Genomic DNA, 20,947 nt, shown 5'->3' with positions numbered 1-20,947 from the left:
TATATCAGTGGAATAAGAGCAGGAGAGCTAGGTAGAAGTGGGGTTTATACTCTCAATCAATGCCTCAGAGAGAAAATGGGTGTTAAACAGTCCTGATGAAGGGTCTCGGCCCAAAATGCCGACTTTATGCATTTCCACAGATGCTGCCTGACATGCTGAACGTTGTGTGTGTTGCTTTGGATTTTCAGCACCTGCAGAATTTCTTGCATTTAAGTTTTAATACAGTTGCAGGGCTGGGATTTTATTCATTTTATTTATTGAGATACAGTGCAGAACAGGCCCTTCCAGCCCTTTGAACCTTGCCGACCAGTAACCCCCAATTTAACCCTAGCCTAACCACGGGACAATTTACAATGACCAATTATCCTGCTAACCAGTACGTCTTTGGACTGTGGGAGGAAACTGGAGCACCCAGAGAAAACCCATGCATTCCAAGGGGAGGACATACAGACAGACTCCTTATAGATGATGTTGAAATTGAACTCCGAACTCTGATGCTTTGAGCTATAATAGCGTCCTGCTAACCGCCACACTACCACGATGCCAAATGGCCTCGCTCTGCCACTATATCTTACAGTCTTACGGACATTTTCTCCGTGCTGTGGTGAGGTATCAGCTTAGAGTTTGGGCTGGAGTGGGATTTCAACCATAACCATCTGATGCAAAGTGCCACTGCTGAACCACACTTGGTCAGGCAAAGACATTTGGGAGGTGGTGCTGTGGAGGATACAAGGAATCATTATAATACAGGACAAGTTGGTCCATAAAGCACAAAATACTGACAATGGAATCATCTCCAGTTAACTGTTCAAGCACAAGGCAGCTATCTCTCAGCTCACTGCACAAGTTGGCTAATATCTGCAATGGGATCTTCGCGATAATTCAGAAATCCCATGGTTAAGCTATGCAAACAATTGCAGGATATACCATACACACAGGACAATAAGTACAAATATTACACTCTTCAAGCAGTCTTTTTTTTTTGGGTTGAGATAAATTGATCTGCACACAGTTTTTCTACAAGTTAGTGGGCAGTTCCTTACGGAAATCCATGAGATTTCTGTGTGGAAACAAACTTCGGGCTCATGGCCAAGTCCAGATCCATCCTGTGAAGTCTAAAGATGAAAGCGGACAAAGCACGTTGGATCCTATCCACTTTAAAACGAGGTTCCTGGAGTTGATGATACATCAGTCATAATCTGTCAGGACACCAGTAATATGAAATGAACAAGGTACCTTTACAAGGTATCTCCTGTGCCTAATAAAGTGGCCATTGAGTGTATGTTCATGGTCTTCTGCTGCTGTAGCCCAACCACTTCAAGGTTTGACATGTTGTACATTCAGAGATGCTCTTCTGCACATCACTGTTGTAACACATGGGTATTTGAGTTACTGTCACCTTCCTGTCAGCTTGAACCAGTCTGGCCGTTCTCCTCTCACCTCTCTCGTTAACAACATAGAAACATAGAGAATAGGTGCAGGAGTAGGCCATTCGGCCCTTCGAGCCTGCACCGCCATTCAGCATGATCATGGCTGATCATCCAACTCAGAACCCTGTACCAGCTTTCCCCCCATACCCCCTGATCCCTTTAGCCACAAGGGCCATATCTAACTCCCTCTTAAATATAGCCAATGAACTGGCCTCAACTGTTTCCTGTGGCAGAGAATTCCACAGATTCACCACTCTCTGTGTGAAGAAGTTTTTCCTAATCTCGGTCCTAAAAGGATTCCCCTTTATCCCCAAACTGTGACCCCTCATTCTGGACTTCCCCAACATCAGGAACAATCTTCCTGCATCTAGCCTGTCCAATCCCTTTAGGATTTTATATGTTTCAATAAGATCCCCCCTCAATCTTCTAAATTCCAACGAGTATAAGCCTAGTCGATCTAGTCTTTCATCATATGAAAGTCCTGCCATCCCAGGAATCAAACAAGGCCTTATTGCCCACAGAACTGCCGCTCACTAGATGCTTTTTCTAAAGTTGTATTTTTGGAACCATTCTCTGCAAGCTCTAGAGACTGTTTGTGCATTAAAATCCCAGGAGATCAGAAGTTTCCGAGATACCCTAATCTCCCCGTCTGGCGCCAACAATCATCCCACGGTCAAAGTCACTCAGATCAAATTTCTTCCCCATTCTGATGTGTGATTTGAAACACAACTGAACCTCTTGACCATGTCTGCATGCTTTTCTGCATTGAGTTACTGCCACGTGATTGGGCTGATTAGATTTCTGCACGAACAAGCAGAGGTACGGGTTTACCCAATGAAGTGACCGCTGAGAGGAATTATAAATGTGCCCATTTAATTGTTTGTGAGATTCTGTTCTCTGGGCCAGGCCTGCATTGTTATTTGGTAAAAGAACCTATTTGTAATTTGCACTACTCACAAGCTGACAGATCGGAAACAACCCAGAGCAAGTCATATCTTGTCACTTGCAAGGTTTTCTAACCATTTATCATTGTGACCCCAGGAAGCCGGCGGGCAGCTCAATGCTTTTCAATAATTCCATTCTTTTGTCTGGCAGAGAAATATTGATCAGCTGGTAAACTGGGCAGAGCAACAGCAGGATTTAATCCTGACCAGTGCAAGGTGATGCACTTTGGAAGGTCAAATAAGTGTCGGACATATACAACCTAATGGCAGGGCCAAAAGGAGTATTGAGCATCAGAGGGACCTTGTTTTACATGTTTCAGGATCTTTGAACATGGCAGCACAGGTACATAAGTTGGTATAAACGACACAGGCGCCTTCATTAGTCACGACATAGGAGATAAGAGATGGGGAGTTATATTATTTATTTTATTTGGAGATACAGTACAATATCAGGCTCTTCCAGCCCAACGAGCCTGTCCGGCCCAATTACATCATGTGACTAATTAACCTACCAACCCATACGTCTTTGGAATGTGGAAAGAAACTGAAGCTCCCGGAGAAACCCACATGGTCACAGGGAAAGCATACAAACTCCTTACAGGCTCCGGTGGGAATTGAACCCATGTCACAGTAGTAGTGTAATGCTAACTATTGTGCTACAATGCTGCCACTTCCATAAAGCCTATAATAGTTTTATAAAACCAGGGTGAGGCCACATTTGGAGTGCTATGTGCAGTTTCGGTCACCACAGTACTGAAAGGATGTGATTGTTCTGGAGAGAGAGCAGAGGGCATTCACCCTGGGAGGGAGTTGAATCAGTTCTGATGAGAAGTGGGATAGGCTGGGCTCATTTTCCTTGGAGAAGGTCGAGGGAGACCCTGACAGAAGTGGATAAAGGTGTGAGGGATGTAGATAGGGTAGACAGTCATAAACTTTTCCCCATAGCAGAGGTGACTATAAACAGAGCACACTGCTGTAAACAGTATGAAGAGCAGAGGAGACAGAGAATCGGTGAACAAACCAAATCAGATTCACATCACTGACTTGCAGTGGTGCTAGGCAGTTTGTGAACCCTGTAGAATTTTCTCCATTTCTGCAAAAATATGACCTAAAATGTGATCAGATCGTAATGCAAGTCCTAAAACTAGATAAAGAGAACCCAATTAAATAAATAACACAAAACAATTATACTTGTTCATTTAACACACATCAAAGTTGCTGGTGAACGCAGCAGGCCAGGCAGCATCTCTAGGAAGAGGTACAGTCGACGTTTCGGGCCGAGACCCTTCATCAGGACTAACTGCAAGAAGAGCTAGTAAGAGATTTGAAAGTGGGAGGGGGAGGGGAAGATCCAAAATGATAGAAGACAGGAGGGGGAGGGATGGAGAAAAGAGCTGGGCAGTTGTTTGGCAAAAGGGATATGAGAGGATCATGAGACAGGAGGCCTAGGGAGAAAGAAAAGTGGGGGGGGAACCCAGAGGATGTGCAAGGGGTACAGTGAGAGGGACAGAGGGAGAAAAAGAATGTGTGTATATAAATAAATAAAGGATGGGGTACGAGGGGGAGGTGGGGCATTAGCGGAAGTTTGAGGAGTCAATGTTCATGCCACTTGTTCATTTATTTATTGAGAAAAGTGATCCAATATTACGTAGTGAAAATTCTACAGGGTTCACAAACTTTCTAACACCGCTGTATATGAAGTGAAATTTCTGGTTTTGTGGCAACAATGCAGCACAAAGACATAAAAACACAATAAATTACATACTGTCTTCTCAATACTACCACCAGGGAGGAGGTACAGGAGCCTGAAAATGCACACTTAACTTTTCAGGAACAGCTTCTTCCCCTCTGCCGAGAGATTTCTGAATGGTCCATGAACACCACCTCACTATTCTTCTTTTGCACCATCTATTAATCAATCAGCTAATTATGCATTCTGGTCATTTATTATGCCTGCGCTGTATTGCAGACACAAAACAACCAATTTCACGACTAACGTCAGTGACTATAAACCTGATTCCAAAATAAACAGTGCAAAACCAAATGACTTGACAAGGTAGTGCTCGCGGGTTCATGGACCATTCAGAAATCAGATGGCGGTGGGGAATAAGCTGTTCCTGAATCACTAAGGCATGACTTCAGGCTCCTGCAACTCCTGCCCAATGATGGAAATAAGAAAGCACATGGTTTCCCAACCAACAAAGTTCTGATATTATTATACTATACATCAAAGTGGGCATAGATCCTTACTGTAGCTACTGTATATAACATATTCAAGTTGCTTTTCGGCTGTTAAACTAGTTAACAGTGCAAAGCTGGAAACACACTGGAGCTTCTACTGACTGTATTTTCAACATATTATGATTATGAGGACACGCAGTCCCCTTTTATTGTCATTTAGTAATGCATGCATTAAGAAATGATAAAAATGTTGCATGCAATCGTAAAGCCCCCAGATATTAACCATCAGCTCTGGAAATACTTTAAGCTTCAACATGGCAACGCATCTTAACAACCATGTCGCAAGCAGAATAAAATGTGGAACACATTCAGAGGTTCAGTGATGAACAAAAATTCAACTAACGAGTCACGTTCTAGTGGTTTCACATTGTGCGCTGATCAGTCTATCTTCAGGACAAATGCCTGTTCACTGGGGAGATGTTTCCTTAGATTCCTGATGGGTTAGCTTGCACCATCTCAGCTCTGAAAGGACTCAGCAGCTGTGGCCTACAGCCGTCAGGCTGTTAGACCGACTTCGCTTGCCTCAGCACTGAACTGGCTTCTTGGCTGTCGACTCACTTTCAGGGACTTTGTCATTCAAGTTCTATGCATTATTTGCTTACTTTTTTTTAAAAATTATTTGCACGATTTGTTCTTTTTTCGCAAATTGGATGTTCGTCCATCTTTGTTGCGTGGGTTTTTTTGTGGATTCTATTGTGTTTCTTTGTTTTGTGGCTGTTAATAAGAAGATGAATCCCAAGGCTGTATGTGGTATAATAAATGTACTTTGAACTTTGAGACAAGGGTACACAGAATACCACAGAGATCTGTCAGCTGAATTATGCACTGTTGTAGCTTAGAGATACTCCTTTCTCGATTCCTTGCTATTCACACCAACACACCCCACCCTCCCCACTCTGCCTCACAAGACAAAAGGCGCAGTGAATCCCTTCACGGAATAACAGAGCAAAAAGCACTGGAAATTCCCACTGCCTTCGGGAGGACAGAGAAACGCTTCAAAGGACATTTGGTCAGATGTGTCTGAAGCAATAGAGGCCCCAGGCAGGAAGTAGGGAGGTGGGGTGGGGAAGCGATAGAAGGAAAAAGAAGGGAAAGAAAACAAGAAAGCAAAAAAAAAAGACAATCTTGCATTTATGTGGCATCTTTCTCAATTCCAGGATGACCCAAGGGTTTCAACAGCCAATGAGGTAATTTATTTAAAGCACATGAATAGAAGAAAAAATGGAGGACTATGTCACAGGGGAAGGAATGGATTGATCTTGGAGTAGGTTAAAGGGTCAGCACAACATTGTGGGCTGAACGGCCTGTACTATGCTGTATTGTTCTATGCTCTATGTTTTTTTTTAATTTTTACTTTTTTATTTAGAGATACAGTGCAGAACAGGCCCTTCCTGCACATGGGAGAAAAGTACAAGCTTTCAGACAGAGGATGCCAGAATTGAACTTTGAACTCTGATGCCATGAGAGTGTTGCACTAATTGCAATGCTACCGCAGTGCCCTCTCTGTTAGGAATGCAATAAGGTGGATGACACAACTGCTTATTTTTCAACACAAAATACTGATAACATTCTATCTGCCAAAGGGCTGGAGGTCTGACCCACAGCGAACTGCCAATTATGCAGTTAATAGTCTACTCAAAGGATAATCTATTTAAAGGGAAAAGAGGAAACTGTAACTGCAGCAATATCCCTTAATGAGAGCCGGGGAACCTCTCCAAACAAAAGCAACAACATGGAAAATTACAATTACGTTTAAAGTCTTTGAATCGCAGAGCATGGAGACAATCTCTTTACCCCACTGAGTCCAGGCTATCAACTGCTTATATTCACCAATCCCATGCACTCTCCCCAGATTCTATCATTCATGAGGGGTAATTAATGGTGATCAATTAATCTATCAATGTAGAAATCAATTTTAGCTACTTGCAGCAGTGTGGCCAGCAAGATTAATATACAGGGAACAGATTTTCATTCACTCCCAGGCCTAGTCAGTATTTATTGACCACGTGAACCTGAAAAAAGGGTTTCAGCCTAAAACATTGGCTGTTTATTCCTCTCCATTGATGCTGCCTGGCCTGCTGTATCTCTCGGTGTGTTGCTTTACATTTCCTGCATCTACAGACTCTCTTGTGTTTATCTACAGCTGTGGTAAACCATGTATATATGTTGTAACTGGGTTAACTGTCTGGACGCGCCCCTCTGCTGACTGCCCCTGTGGCTCGTCCCACAGAGTCCTGTATAAAGGTGTTTCGCCTTGCCCCTCCCCCTCAGTCTGGGGGCAAATACTCACCGTGGAGGTCGTATTGTACAGCGAATAAAAGCCTTTCGGTATTTTACCTAACCTCAGTCTTTTGGAGTTATTGAAGGTGCTTCAATTTTATTCGCTGTACAATACGACCTCCACGGTGAGTGTCTGCCCCTGGACTGAGGGGGAGGGGCAAGGCGAAACACCTTTATACAGGATTCTGTGGGAGGAGCCACAGGGGCAGTCAGCAGAGGGGCGCGTCCAGACAGTTAACCCAGTTACAACATATATACATGGTTTACCACAACAGCATAGCAGTTAGCGTAACACTACTGCTGTCCATAAGGGGCTCCTATGTTCTCGCCATGACTGCGAGTGTTCCTTCAGGGTGCTCCAGTTTCCTTCCACAACCCAAACACGTACGAGTTAGTAGATTAATAAGTCACATGGGTGTAATTGTGCAGTGCAGGTTCATTGGGTCTGTTACCGTACTCTATCTCTAAATAAAATTAAAATAAGAGCACAAATTCCTTGCTCTTCCTGAACTGGATTGCTTGGCATCAACATCATCACCTTTTTAGTGGGCAAGTACAGCAAGCAGTACGGACTGTGAATGAGGTAAACTAAAAGCACACGCAAGGTACTAAACCGATCAGAGTAAGGACAGTATATGCCGAGTTACAAGAGCCGACCACAGAAAAGCAAGTACAAACTAGTGAAAGGCAAATTCTGAACTCCTCCACACAAAGAGGCCTCAGTTTTATGGATGGTTCAATAGAACCAAATTCTCTGGTATGATACAAGCCGCAGCTTAAATGGGCAAGGTGGACTGGAAGGTGTGTGTAAGTTTCTATTGGAGGAGGAGTTGGAATGTCAGGTGTCACTTCTCACTTCTCTTTAGCGTCCTGATCTGCCTGAATGCATTCCGAAACGGAAAGAATAATACTAAAAAGTTCTTTTTTTCTGTTGGGGGAAGGGAGGGGGCACAATGCTTCTATAAAGGCAAGGTACAAATTAAACCATGTTCTTTGTGCCTAATTTCTCAATGGCAAAACTCAACTAACAATGCAATCTTCTGCATATTTCAGAATTGGGTTTATCTCTGACATTTGCCTTGGCATTTGTTTTGCAGCAGCAGTACAGTGCAATACATTATATATAAATTGTTTTATATATATATATGTGTGTGTGTGTGTTAGCACGTGGCCAAGTGGTTCAGGCGTTCGTCTAGTGATCTGAAGGACACTAGATGAACTGGCTGAGTTTACAATCCTTGGCAGCTGAGAAGAAAACTCTCCCCAGCCCTAGCCTTGGTTGGCTTCCAGAGCCCATAGCTCGCATTGCCCACACTCACAGACATCCTCCTCCAGCCCAGAATCACTTTAGAGCTGGCTTTGTTATCAAGGTGCCACCTCACCATTTAAAGCAGCGGTCCCCAACCACCGGGCTGCAAAGCATGTGCTACCGGGCCGCGAGGAAACGATATGATTTGGCGATATGAGTCAGCTGCACCTTTCTTCATTCCATGTCACGCACTGTTGAGCTTGAACGCACGCGAGGTCATTACCCACGCACCATCCATGTCGGCACGGGAAGAAGATCAACTCCTCGAGCTTGCAAATGATGGCGGGCTGAAAAGTATGTTTGACATAACATCTCTGCCGGTATTCTGGATCAGAGTCAAGGCTGAATATCCTGAGGTAGCCACGGAAGCACTGAAAACGTTGCTTCCATTTCCAACATTTTTCTGCGAAGTGGAGTTTTCTACAATGAATGCAACGAAAACTAAATTGCGGAATAGACTGGACATAAGGAACTCCCTTCGAGTATCGCTGTCTCCCATCACCCCTCGATGGGACCGTCTTGTTGCAGGGAAACAAGCCCAGGGCTCCCACTGGTTCAGCGATATTGGTGTGTTGCAATGATTTTATATGTTCATACGGGGAAAATATGTACTGTGTGTTTAATATCCAAACGTTACTTAAAATGTTATGATGCTATTGACTTATAAGTGACCTATATAACCATTTAACAATTACAGCACGGAAACAGGCCATCTCTGCCCTTCCTAGTCCGTGCCGAACGCTACTCTCACCTAGTCCTACCGACCTGCACTCAGCCCATAACCCTCCATTCCTTTCCTGTCCATATACCGATCCAATTTTTCTTTAAATGATAACATCGAACCTGCTTCTGCCACTTCTACTGGAAGTTCGTTCAACACTTACTTCAGGCTCCCCTGCCCTCCCCTGATAATTGACTTATCACTATATTCATGCGAGGAAAATATGCGCTGTGTGTTTAATAATAAATTCGTTAGATAAACACTTTTAGAAACGAAATTGAGTGTATTAGCCACTTATCACCTATATTCCAGTCGTGATTAACACCCCCCCCGAACAGAATCACCAAAAACGGCAGGTACACGCATGCGCACTGGTGCCCGCGCAAGGCTTCATGGTCATTGTAGTCTTTCTCTGGGTAAACACAACGTATTTGACTGCTACTCTTGTCTGTTGGCAACCCTAACCACCCTCCCCCCGGGTTAATATTAAACCGGTCCGTAGTGCAAAAAAGGTTGGGGACCCCTGATTTAAGGGAACCTTCTTTATCGTTTCTGACACCTACGATGTCATGCCACTAAAAGTCACATCCTTTTTCAGGACTCTAGTTCACTGCTGCATTACCCACAGACTCTGCTGTCCCGCCCACAGCACTTTGCTGTGTAACCGCAGAGGGAGGTGTAACAACTGCTCTTTTACTTCCTCCTCTCTACCCAAACACTCAGTCCACTTCCCTCCTGTCACTAAAATGCACTGGTGCTCACAATGTGGCCTCGTCCACATTAGGCATGACCACATGGATTCTGGGAGGGGCTCCATTCAGTGCCTCAGTTAGAACTTGACCCTCTCATCACCAGCTCAGTTAACTCATTGTCCCATCCTGATCTCTGTCCTTTGGCTCTTCACTGTTCCAATGAAAGCCCAAGCAATAGTAGCATCTTTGTCAATATGACAAGCTACAGCTTTCAGGAATCAACACTGAATCCAACAATTGCAGACTGTAACCACTGCCCTACTTATCTCCTGAAGCTTCTGTTTATAATAACAGGAATAGGGTCACCAGCCTATCTCTGCCCCCTGGGTCCCCTCCTCCTTCCTTTTCTCCTACGGTTCACTCTCCTCTCCCATCAGATTCCTTCCTCTCTAGCCCTTTATCTTTCCCAACACCACCTTCTCCCCCCACCTTTTTACTCTGGTATCTTCCCCCTTCCTTTCCAGTCCGGAAGGAGGGTTTTAACCCGAAATGTCAACTACTTATTCATTTCCATCGATGCCGCCTGACCTGCTAAGTTCCTCCAACATCTTGTGTGTGTGGCTCTGGACACAAACATCTGCAGACTTCCTTGTGTTTATGAACTGGCCGATGATGCTGTGCTAACTAATTAAGCTAATGACACTAGATCCTTTCTGTCTGCACGTGTCCGTATCCCTCCATTCTCTCATTTTCATGAGCCTATCTTAAACATCTCTTCCTGAAATTGCATCCACCACCATCCCTGGCATCACTGACCAAGCTCTGAAAACCCTACCTTGCACACCTCCTCTGAATTTTCAACACATGCCCTCTAGTATTAGGTATTTCAACCTTGAGAAAAAGATACCATCTGTCAACTCCGTGTAAACCTCTCGTGAACTTGTAAACTACTATCAGATCTCTCCTCATCTGCTGCCGCTCCAGGAATAATAACCCAATTTTGCTCAACTTCTTCTAGTACATAGACTCTAATCCAGGCAACATTCTGGTAAACAGTCCCTCAATATATTTCCTGTAATGGGGCAACTGGAATTGAATCCAATACAACAGATGCAGCCTAACCACAGTCTTATAGAACTGTAACGTAACTTCCTAATTCTTGAACTCAGTGCCTTACTAACAAAGGCGAGCATGCCATATGCCACTTATACTTGCTCCATGGCTGGCTCTTGTATCTTTACCTGTCCTGTTACCGCACAGTTGATTCTGCCATCGGCCCTTTGCTCTCTCTCCCACCTTCTCCCCATCTCAGACACTCATTTGTCCCTCTACCCCTTCACCCCTCATTTCCTTTTCTCTGAGGACTCAGAATGTTACCTCTGTTCCTCTCCTCACAGGTGATGCTTGGGCCTCTTCTCTGAGGACAGGTCACCAACTCAGAAGGTGACCTCTGATCCTCTCCTCGCAGGTAATGCTTGGGCCTCTCAACATTTTACCATTCTTGGTCCACAAAAATCCGCCAGCCAGCTTCAATGAGTTGCATCGAAAATAAAAAAAAGTTTTATGAGTGAGGGAAAACCACAATAAAGGAACCCATTGCACTCACTCTTCAGAGACCATACCTCAAAATAGCATTTACTGTCTTTAATTTATAGTGAGCAAGTTATCTGCAAGTACCATGAATATTCATTTCCTTCAAACATGAAGTCGCTTCATGGTATTTCTCCGTGCACTTCATAACAATATTGTCCAGTATGAATACCAAGGCTGCAAGGATTAGAAGAAGAAAGTGCCTGCCCTCTTAAGACTAGAATACTTCCAAGAAATTCAATCTCCATTACCACATAGATAAGGCAAGGCTGGTGGGATAGGCTGGAAAAGGAGACTGCTTGTGCGTTATTTTAACTATCGTGGGCATCAATCAGTATTTACTTTAGTTATTTATTTATTGGAATACAGTGCAGAGGAGGCCCTTCTGGCCCCCCGAGCCATGCTGGCCAGCAATCCCCCAGTTTAGCCCTAGCCTAATCACAAGACAATATACAATGACCAATTAACCTATCAATAGACAATAGGTGCAGAAGTAGGCCATTCAGCCCTTCGAGCCAGCACCACCATTCACTGTGATCATGGCTGATCATCCACAATCAGTACCGTTTTCCTGCCTTTTCCCCATATCCCTTCACTCCACTATCCTTAAGAGCTCTGTCTAACTCTTTCTTGAAAGAATCCAGAGAATTGGCCTCCACTGCCTTCTAAGGCAGAGCATTCCACAGAACCACAACCCTCTGTGTGAAAAAGTTTTTCCTAACTCCGTTCTAAATTGTCTACCCCTTATTCTTAAACTGTGGCCTCTGGTTCTGGACTCCCCCAACATCGGGAACATGTTTCCTGCCTCTAGCATGTCCAATCTTCTAATAATCTTATATGTTTCAATCAGATCCCCTCTCATCCTTCTAAATTCCAGTGTATATTACCCCAGTCGCTCCAATCTTTCAACATATGACCGTCCCGCCATCCCGGGAATTAACCTCGTGAACCTACGCTGCACTCCCTCAATAGCTAGAATGTCCTTTCTCAAATTTGGAGACCAAAACTGTACACAATACTCCAGGTGTGGTCTCACCAGAGCCCTGTACAACTGCAGAAGGACCTCTTTGCTCCTATACTCAATTTCCCTTGTTATGAAGGCCAGCATGCCATTAGCTTTCTTCACTGCCTGCTGTACCCTCATGCTTACTTTCAGTGACTGATGAACAAGGACACCAAGATCAATCACACATCAATGACCAATTAACCTATCAAAGGGTACATCCTTGGACTGTGGAAGGAAACCAAAGAACCCAGAGGAAACCCATGTGGTCATGGAGAGAATATACAAACTCCTCACAGGCCGCGGCGGGAATTGAACCTGGGTCACTGGTACTTTAAAGCGTTGTGCTAACCACTGCGCCACCGTGCCATGCCACTTACTGCCCTTAATCAGTATTTACTACCTTGAGCTGGCTGTGTGGCCCGATTCCGTGCTGTGTCACCAGCATAAGGCTATTACTGATTCCCCTTCTATAACTTATGTTCTTACTTTATATTGTTCTGAGGAGAAGACAGGAGAAAGGGGCCGAGAGGAAAAATAAGTCAGCCGTGAACGAATGGCGGAACAGACTCAAATGAGCCAAATGGTCTAATTCTGCTTACGGTCAAAAAGGGCCAAATCAAGTGTGTATTGCCCTTATACTCTCCTTGTGAATGTTAGGTACTTATGCTACGTGCCTGTGAAGTTGTTGCAGGTAAGCTTTTCATTGCCCTTGTGCACATGACAATAAACCTGACTTTGACTTTGAAGCGCTTGTTAAGCCAAAAGGTGTTTACCAGCAGTAAGAAAGTGAGGGCATTGAGGTTATAACCACATTAGCCATGCTTCTATTTCTTTTGTTCCTCTTCCTTCTCTTGCCCAAATACACGAGTTCCTTTGAGATAGTTTTTGGTCCGTTTTACTTCACTGACCACATACTGATCACCCCCCACAGTTTAAAGGTAACAGAAAGACATTGTATCCTTTATGACACGGATGAAGGCCATTTGGCCCATTGAGTCCATACCAGCTGACAAAGTAATCCCACGAGTGCCAATGTCCCGGCAAATTATTCTCCCCTCACATGCCAACCAGTTCTCCTATCTGCAACCTACTGACTCAGTTTCATGGATTCCACAACTCATGTTCTCCATTTATTTACCTCGTTATTTTTAAAATTTGCAGAGTTTGTCTTCTTTTGCACATTGGTTGTTTGCCTGGCTTTGTGTGTAGACCTTCATTGATTCCATTGTATTGCTTTGTTCTACTATGAGTGCCCACAAGAAAATGAATCTCATAGTAGTATACGGTGACATATACGTACTTTGATTTTGGAATTACGTTGAGACTGTGACCCGCTGAGCCGCGGCAGACACCAGACACAGCTCGTCACTCCGAGCCGGTTGTCCCTAGACGTTTCGCTGCTGATATAATGCAAGGGAATAAACACCATGAACTCAATTGCAAAGGATGGATTTTCCCCATGTTTCACATGTCTTTTGTTTCTGTGTGCTTGATTGACAGAAGGCAGATGACGTGAATTAATAAACAGATAAAATATAAGCCCCTTGTAGCAGAGACATGACAGCAAGTGGTGGCCGACAATGAGCTCCTCCTTGATAAGTCCTACTAGAGTGGATATGGAGAGGATTTTTCCAAGAGTGGGGAAGTCTAGGGCCAGAAGGCACAGCCTCAGAGTCGGATGTCCCTTTAGAACAGAGATGAGAATGATTTTTGTTTTAGCCAGAGGGTTTTCAATCTGTGAAACTCATTGCCGCAGACAGCTGCAAAGGCCAAGTCATTGGTATATTTAAAGCGGAGGTTGTTAGATTCTTGAGTAGTAAGGGTGTGAAAGGTTATGGGAAGAAGGCAGGAGGATGGAGTTGAAAAAGATAATAAATCAGTCATAATTAAATAGCAGAGAAGACTCGATGGGCTGAATGGCCTAATTCTGCTTCCATGTCTTACGTTCTAAAAGCACCAAATCACTAGTTATAGTGGTTTAAGAATCTGAATTTAAAATTTTAAACAATCAACAAAACAAATGCAGAAATACAGGCCTATTCCTGCAGTGTATCGTTACCTATTCCTGCAATGTATTGTGAAACATCATGAAACTGCATCAGGGAAACCTGGGCCAAGCTGAACACACTGAAATCTGGGTGTCAGCATGTGTCCTTTGTGGTTTCCACTAAACAAGGCAACTCTTCCTTGTAAGCTGAAATGCAAAGACTGCAGGTGCTGAAATCTGGAGCAACAAGACAGACTGCTGGAAGGTCTCGGTGAGCCCAGCCATGTCTGTGGGGGCAGAGGAACGGTCCGTGTTTAGGCTCAGAACCCTGCATCAAGGCCTCAGCCCAAAGCATCAACGATTCATTTGCCACCAACGGATGCCCCTGAAGCTCCTCCCACAGTTTGTTTTTGGAGGTACAGGGTGGAGTGGGACATTCCAGATGCGCCACACAGCAGTCCACCTATTAAATGCTAGCCTAAACACAGGACAATTTACAATAACCAATTAACCTACGAACCGGTACATCTTTGGATGGTGGGAGGAAACCCATGTGGTCATGGAGAGAACATACAAACCCCTTACAGATGACGCTACAATTGAACTCTGGATACTGATGCCCTGAGCTGTAATAGTGTCACGCTGACTGCTACGCTATCATAGTTTCTTTTTAATAAATACCTCTCCGGCTTCGACAGAACCCCCATTTTAAGCAGGGCACTCAACAAGGGTGCATGGGTTTAAAATGTTGTGACATCTCTGAGACTTTAATATGTCTGTGCATTATCCATTTCTGAGTATCCCTCCTACATACTACAAGCTCAGACCATTGTGGTAAACCATGTATATAGGTTGTAACTGGGGTACCTCTCTGGACACGCCCCTCTGCTGACTACTCCTGTGGCTTCTCCCACAGACCCCTGAATAAAGGCGATTGTGTCACTGCTACTCCCTCAGTCCAGAACAGATACTCAGCATGGACGTGGGTCCATTTACTGTAAATAAAAGCCTTTCAGTATTTACTCTACTTCCAGTCTTTTGGAGTAATTGATAGTGCATCAACCATATCGCATTTTCGAGCAATCTGAGATTTACGGCTGTGGGTTGACATCACATCACGCCATCATTCCACCACCAAATGAACCCTCATCTCCAAAGTTACTTGGCATGTGGTTTGTATATACTGCAAGCAGGGCCACTGAACTATAAACTGACCCCAAGACACTGCTGAAAGCCAGGGGTGTGAAGGATTTAGTGCCCCCTATCTTAGAAAGCGTGTGCTGGCATTGGAGAGGATCCAGAGGAGGTTCTTGATACCGGAAATGAAAGGGCCAATGTACAATGAGTGTTTGATGGCCCGCTGCCTGTACTTAGTGGAGTTGAGGAGGGATTTCATTGAAATCTACTGAATATTGAAAGGCCTAGATAGAGTGAAAGCAGAGAGTGGGAGTCCAGGACCAGCATACAGTATAGAAGGACGTCCCTTTAGAACAGAGATGAGGAGCAACTTCTTTAGCCCTTGAACACGGTGCAGCACATCACACAAACCAATCTTCTGTCCATGGACTCCGCACGCTGTCGGAGCAGTGCTGCCAGGATAATCAAGGACACGACCCACCCAGCCAACACACTTTTCGTCCCTCCTCCCTCCGGGAGAAGGCTCAGGAGCTTGAAGACTCGTACGGCCAGATTTGGGAACAGCTTCTTTCCAACTGTGATAAGGCTGCTGAACGGATCCCGACCTGGATCTGGGCCGTACCCTCCAAACATCCGGACCTGCCTCTCGGTTTTTTTGCGCTACCTTACTTTCCCTTTTTCTATTTTCTATTTATGATTTATAATTTAAATTTTTAATATTTACTAATTTTAACTATTTTTAATATTTAATATTTGTAATCCAGGGAGTGTGAAGTGCAGAATCAAATATCGCTGTCATGACTGTATGTTCTAGTACCAATTGTTTGGCGACAATAAAGTATAAAGTAGCCAGAGGGTGCTGAACCTGTGGTATTCATTGCCACACACAGCTGTGGGAGCCAAGTCATTGGGTGTACTTACAGCAGAGGTTGATCAGTTCTTTATTTGTCAGGGCATCAAAGTTTACAGGGAGAAGGCAGGAGAATAAATCAGAGCAGACTCGACGGGTCAGATGACCTAATTCTGCTCTTGTGTCTTATGGTTTTATTAAGTTAAACTAATAAAAGTGCAACAGCTGATGAAAATGACCCGATGTCTAGTTGTGGGTGAATAAGTGAATTAATCATCATTAAGCAGCGTTTTCAGAATCTCAACAGGATGCTTTTTTAGCTCTACTTTTCGACATTTTACTTTTCCTTGCCTTCTACTGGGGCAGGGGGAGAGAGGGGGGCAGAGTAGCATCGTGGTTAGCACAATGCTTTATGGTACCAGTGACGCAGGTTCAATTCCTGCCTCTGCCTGTAAGGAATTTGTACGTTCTCCCCGTGGCCGCCTGGGTTTCTTCCAGGTGCTGCAGTTTCCTCCCACGTTTTAAAGATGTACCAGTTGGTAGATTAATTGGTCATTGTAAATTCTCCTGAGATTAGGCTGGGATTAAATCGGGGTATTGCTGGGCGGCGTGGTTCAAAGAGCGCGATGGGCCTTTTCCACGTTGTATCTCAATGCATAACCATCAACTCAAGAGATTGCCCAGTTGCTGGAAATCTTGAGGAGCATACACAGAATGCTAGAAGAATTCAGCAGGTCAGACAGCATCTATGGAGGGGAATTTACAGTCAACGCTTTTGCCAAGACCCTTCATCAGAATGAATATTCTGCCCATGTTGTCCATCTTTTTGGAATTAGCACACTCTGTACCTATAACTTCTGGCTGATCATGTCCATGAGAGATCCTCTGCAGGAGAGGTAGAGAAACTTGTGTGGAGCATCTTCCTTAGAACTTATTGTGTAACTAATCTAAAGACACAAACCTTGGCTGCAACAGAAAATGCACTTTCCCTTTCATCTCTGTATCGATCTGTTGGGCCCAGGATAGATCCTCAGAGAGGCTGACACCCAGGAACTTGCACTTGCTCACTCTTTTCACTTCCAATCCCTCTCTGAGAACTGGTGTATGTGTTCCCTCATCTTACCTTTCCTGAAGTCCACATATCAGTTCTTTGGTCTTACTGATGTTATATTTCAGCATGGATTGGAAGGGCTGAAGGGCCTGTTTCTGTGCTGTAGTGCTCTATGACCATATGACACTGTAAATTACCCCAGTAAGTGGTAGAATCTAGGGGAGAGTTGCTGAAGCGTGGAGAGAATAAAATGGGTTAGGGCAGGATTAGTGTAAAACAGGTGCCTGCTGGGTGATGTATCTAAGGGTTTGCTTCCACATCGTAACTCTCTACGACTCTATCACAGTTGTCATTATAGTATTGCTGCTTGTAAGGGCTCAGTATAATCAAATTAGCTCCCATGTTTCCCCTCACACTTCACGAGATGGCCTCCTTTGCGTGGAAGGCACTCTGAGGCTTTGAAATGCACTGGAAAAATATAAGTGCGAGGCATGGCAGTGCAGCAGCTATTGTTACTGCCTCTCAACCCAGCGATCCTGGTTCAGTCCTGACCTCTGGTGCTTCCAGAATACAGCTTGCACCTTCCCGCCACTGCCTGTAAAGAGTTCGTACGTTCTCCTCGTGACCGTTATGGGTTTCCTCCGAGTGCCCTGGTTTCCTCCCACAATCAGGTTAGTTGGTTAATTGGTCACATGGGTGTAATTGGGCTGTGTGGGTATATTGGGCCAGAAGGGCCTGTTACTGCACTGTTTCTCTTAAAAAAAAAGTCTCTGTGACAATGTGGGCTTCTCCTAGGAGCTCTAGATTCCTCCCACATCCCAAACATTGCTGGACGCTAGGGAAATTGGGATACTGCAAATGATCTCAAATCAGTTCAGAGTTGACGTGAGTGATGTTATCCATGCTGGTTCAGGAGCCTGGTGGTTGAAGGGCAATAACTGTTTCTGAACTTGGTGGTGTGAGACCCGAGGCTCCCGTACCTCCTTCCCAATGGCAGCAGTGACACCCGAGATCGGAGTTCGATTCTGGCATGCACTATAAGAAAGTTTATACGTCTTTCCCGTGGTCGCTTGGGTTTCCTCTGGGTGCTCTGGTTTCCTCCCACAGTCCAAAAATGTACCAGTTAGTAGGTTAATTAGTCATTGTAAAAATTATCCTGTGATTTGGCTAGGGTTAAATTGGTAGGTGACTGGTCGAAGAGACTCCGTTCTGTAACTCTAAATAAATGAAAGAGATGGCCTGGCCGGAGGTGGGGGGATCCTCAATCTTGGATGCTGCTTTCTTCTGGCAGCGCTCCTTATTAATGCGCTGAATGGTGGGGAGGGCTTTGCCTGTGATGATCTGGGCTGTATCCACCTCTTGTCTGCAGGCTTTTCCATTCTTGGGCGCCGGCGTTTCCTATGTTTCGTTGCTGTCATGAACCTACAGTTCTAAAGGCTGATAAGTCCACCCCAACCAGCAAGCACCCATTCACAGTATTCCTAGTTTATTTTCTCCCAACAACTCCCCCTACATTCTAGGACTCACTGACACACGAGGAGCATTTTAAAGAGTAAATACAGTATTAGCTTTATTTGTCACGTGTACATCGACATATCAAAACGTACAGAGAACTGCATCTTTGCGTCAACGACCAACAGAGGATATGTCGGGGGCAGCCTGCAACTGTCACCCTGCCTCCGGCGCCAACACAGCGTACCCATAACTTACTGACCCTAACCCATACATCTTTGGACTGTGTGAGGAAACGGGATCACCCAAAGGAAACCCACATGGTCACGGGGAGAACGGGCAAACACTAACAATTAACCACCTACGTTTCTGGGATGCGAGGGGAAACCCACAAAATTCAAAGCTCAAGATAAATTTATTACCATAGGATGTGTATGCCACCTTAAGATTCATTTTCTTGTAGGCATTCACAGGAAAATTATGAAATAATTTCCTGTGAATGCCTATATAAAAGAGGACTACATGTCTTCATAATCATAATCATAAAATACCTTAGAATCAAAGGAAAAGGACACACAAAGACTAACAATCAGTGTTCAAAAGACAAATTGTGCAGATAATAAAAATGTAAATATATTATCCTGAGTTGCAGCATCCTTGAAAGTGAGTCTAAGGCATAGGAGCAGAATTAGGCCAAGTATCGAGTCTGTTCCCCCATTCAAACGTAACTGACTTATTATCGCTTTCAGCCCCATTCTCTTGCCTATTCTGTGTAACCAGTGACACCCTTACTAATCAGGAACCTGCGCCCTCCAAGCTAAAAATACCCAGTGACTTGGCCTCCACTGCCATCCGTGCAATGAATTCCACAGATTTACCACCCCATCTTCGTTCTAAATGGATGTTCTTCTATTCTGAGGCTGTTCACCTAGACTCTCCTACTATTGGAAAAATCCTCTCCATGTGCACTCTATCAGGGTCTTTCAATAACCTACGGGTTTCAATGACAGCTTCCTTCATTCTTCTGAACACCAGCGAGCACAGGCCCAGAGCCACCAAACATTCCCGGTATGTTAACCCTTTCAATCCCGGGATCATTCTTGTGAACCTCTTCTGGACCCTGTCCAATGTCAGCACATCCTTTCTTAGATATGGGACCCAAAACTGCCCACAAAGTGCAGCAGAACAACACAAGCAACAACAGCAAAAGAATTCCCTTTCCTCCCTACCGACACAGACAGTTCTCCTACCCCAAGACAGGCTGCCGCTGGAGCTCCAGCAGATCTGAGGTTAAAAGTACAACGGAAATGCAGATCTTTGGTTATGCAATGAAGAACACGAGAAATTCTGCAGATGCTGGAAATCCAAAGCCGCACACACAAAACGCTGGAGGAATCAGCAGGTCCGGCAGCATCTATGGGAATGACCAAACAGACAACGTTTCGAGCCGAGACCCATCTTCGGCACTGGAAAGGAAGGGGGAAGATACCAGAATAAAAAGGAGCAGGGAGGGGAAGAGGATAGCTAGGAGCAGATAGGTGAAGCCAAGTGGGTGGGAAAGATAAAAGGCTGGGGATGAAAGAATGTGATGGGGGAGGAGAGAGGACCAGAGGAGAAAGGGAAGGAGGAAGGGCACTAGGGGGAGGTGATAGGCAGATGAGAAGAGGTAAGGGGTAAGAAATGAAATGAAGTGTTTCTCTTGAATCCTTTCCAACTCTGGCTCCTAAAGTCTTTCTCCTTGTGGTCACCAGTTTAGCCACAGCAAGAATCAGGTTCAAAGCAAACAGCTGCAGAAGGCTCCAGTGAGTATTTATTAGTTGCTAATACCTCAGTAAACCCCAGAAACAAAAGCCCCATGGTTTCGCCCCAAAAACCATAGGATGTTTTCTCCCCATTCACTTTGCCATCTCAGCTTTCCCCGGCCTGCCCCTCCCCCATCAGACGGAGAGTTGAAACGCTGCTACAGAAACAGATTGTTCACTGGAGTGTGACCGTGACGAGGCACAGACAAACAGCAGCCACCCAATGCAAGCATCTGCACAACACGACACACAATGGACTGTTGTCCTAGTGGGAGAGGCAGGGGGAAGGGGTTGGGTTGGGGGTTGGGAATGAGATGAAATACAAACAGAACAGCCTAAACCGCAGATCCAATGGAGATTTCAAAAGTTTGCTCCAGTGGCTGGTCGCAACAATCGCAACACAGACCCCTTTTAACAATGGTCCATCGAGCAACAAGACGACCACGCCACACTCC

The 20,947-nt window shown here is 44.8% G+C and overlaps 1 protein-coding gene across 3 annotated transcripts in view; it reads right to left on the bottom strand.

Moving 5' to 3' along the window:
- The window catches only part of LOC140203138 (septin-9-like), a 455,930-nt gene that overhangs the window by 209,171 nt on the left and 225,812 nt on the right, over positions 1-20,947 (bottom strand). Inside the window, exon 1 of one of the 3 annotated variants that reach the window (XM_072268993.1) lies at positions 10,995-11,068. The exons of the other annotated variants lie outside the window; for them this stretch is intronic. The gene's annotated coding sequence lies outside the window, so the exon portion shown is untranslated. Of the gene's footprint in view, positions 1-10,994; positions 11,069-20,947 lie in introns of those variants that run through there. 3 annotated transcript variants of the gene reach the window in all.

Source organism: Mobula birostris, chromosome 9 (assembly GCF_030028105.1).
Source record: "Mobula birostris isolate sMobBir1 chromosome 9, sMobBir1.hap1, whole genome shotgun sequence".
Lineage (NCBI taxonomy): Eukaryota > Metazoa > Chordata > Chondrichthyes > Myliobatiformes > Myliobatidae > Mobula > Mobula birostris.
Note: the sequence above shows the minus strand (reverse complement) of the source record. Positions and strands in the feature narration are given on the sequence as shown.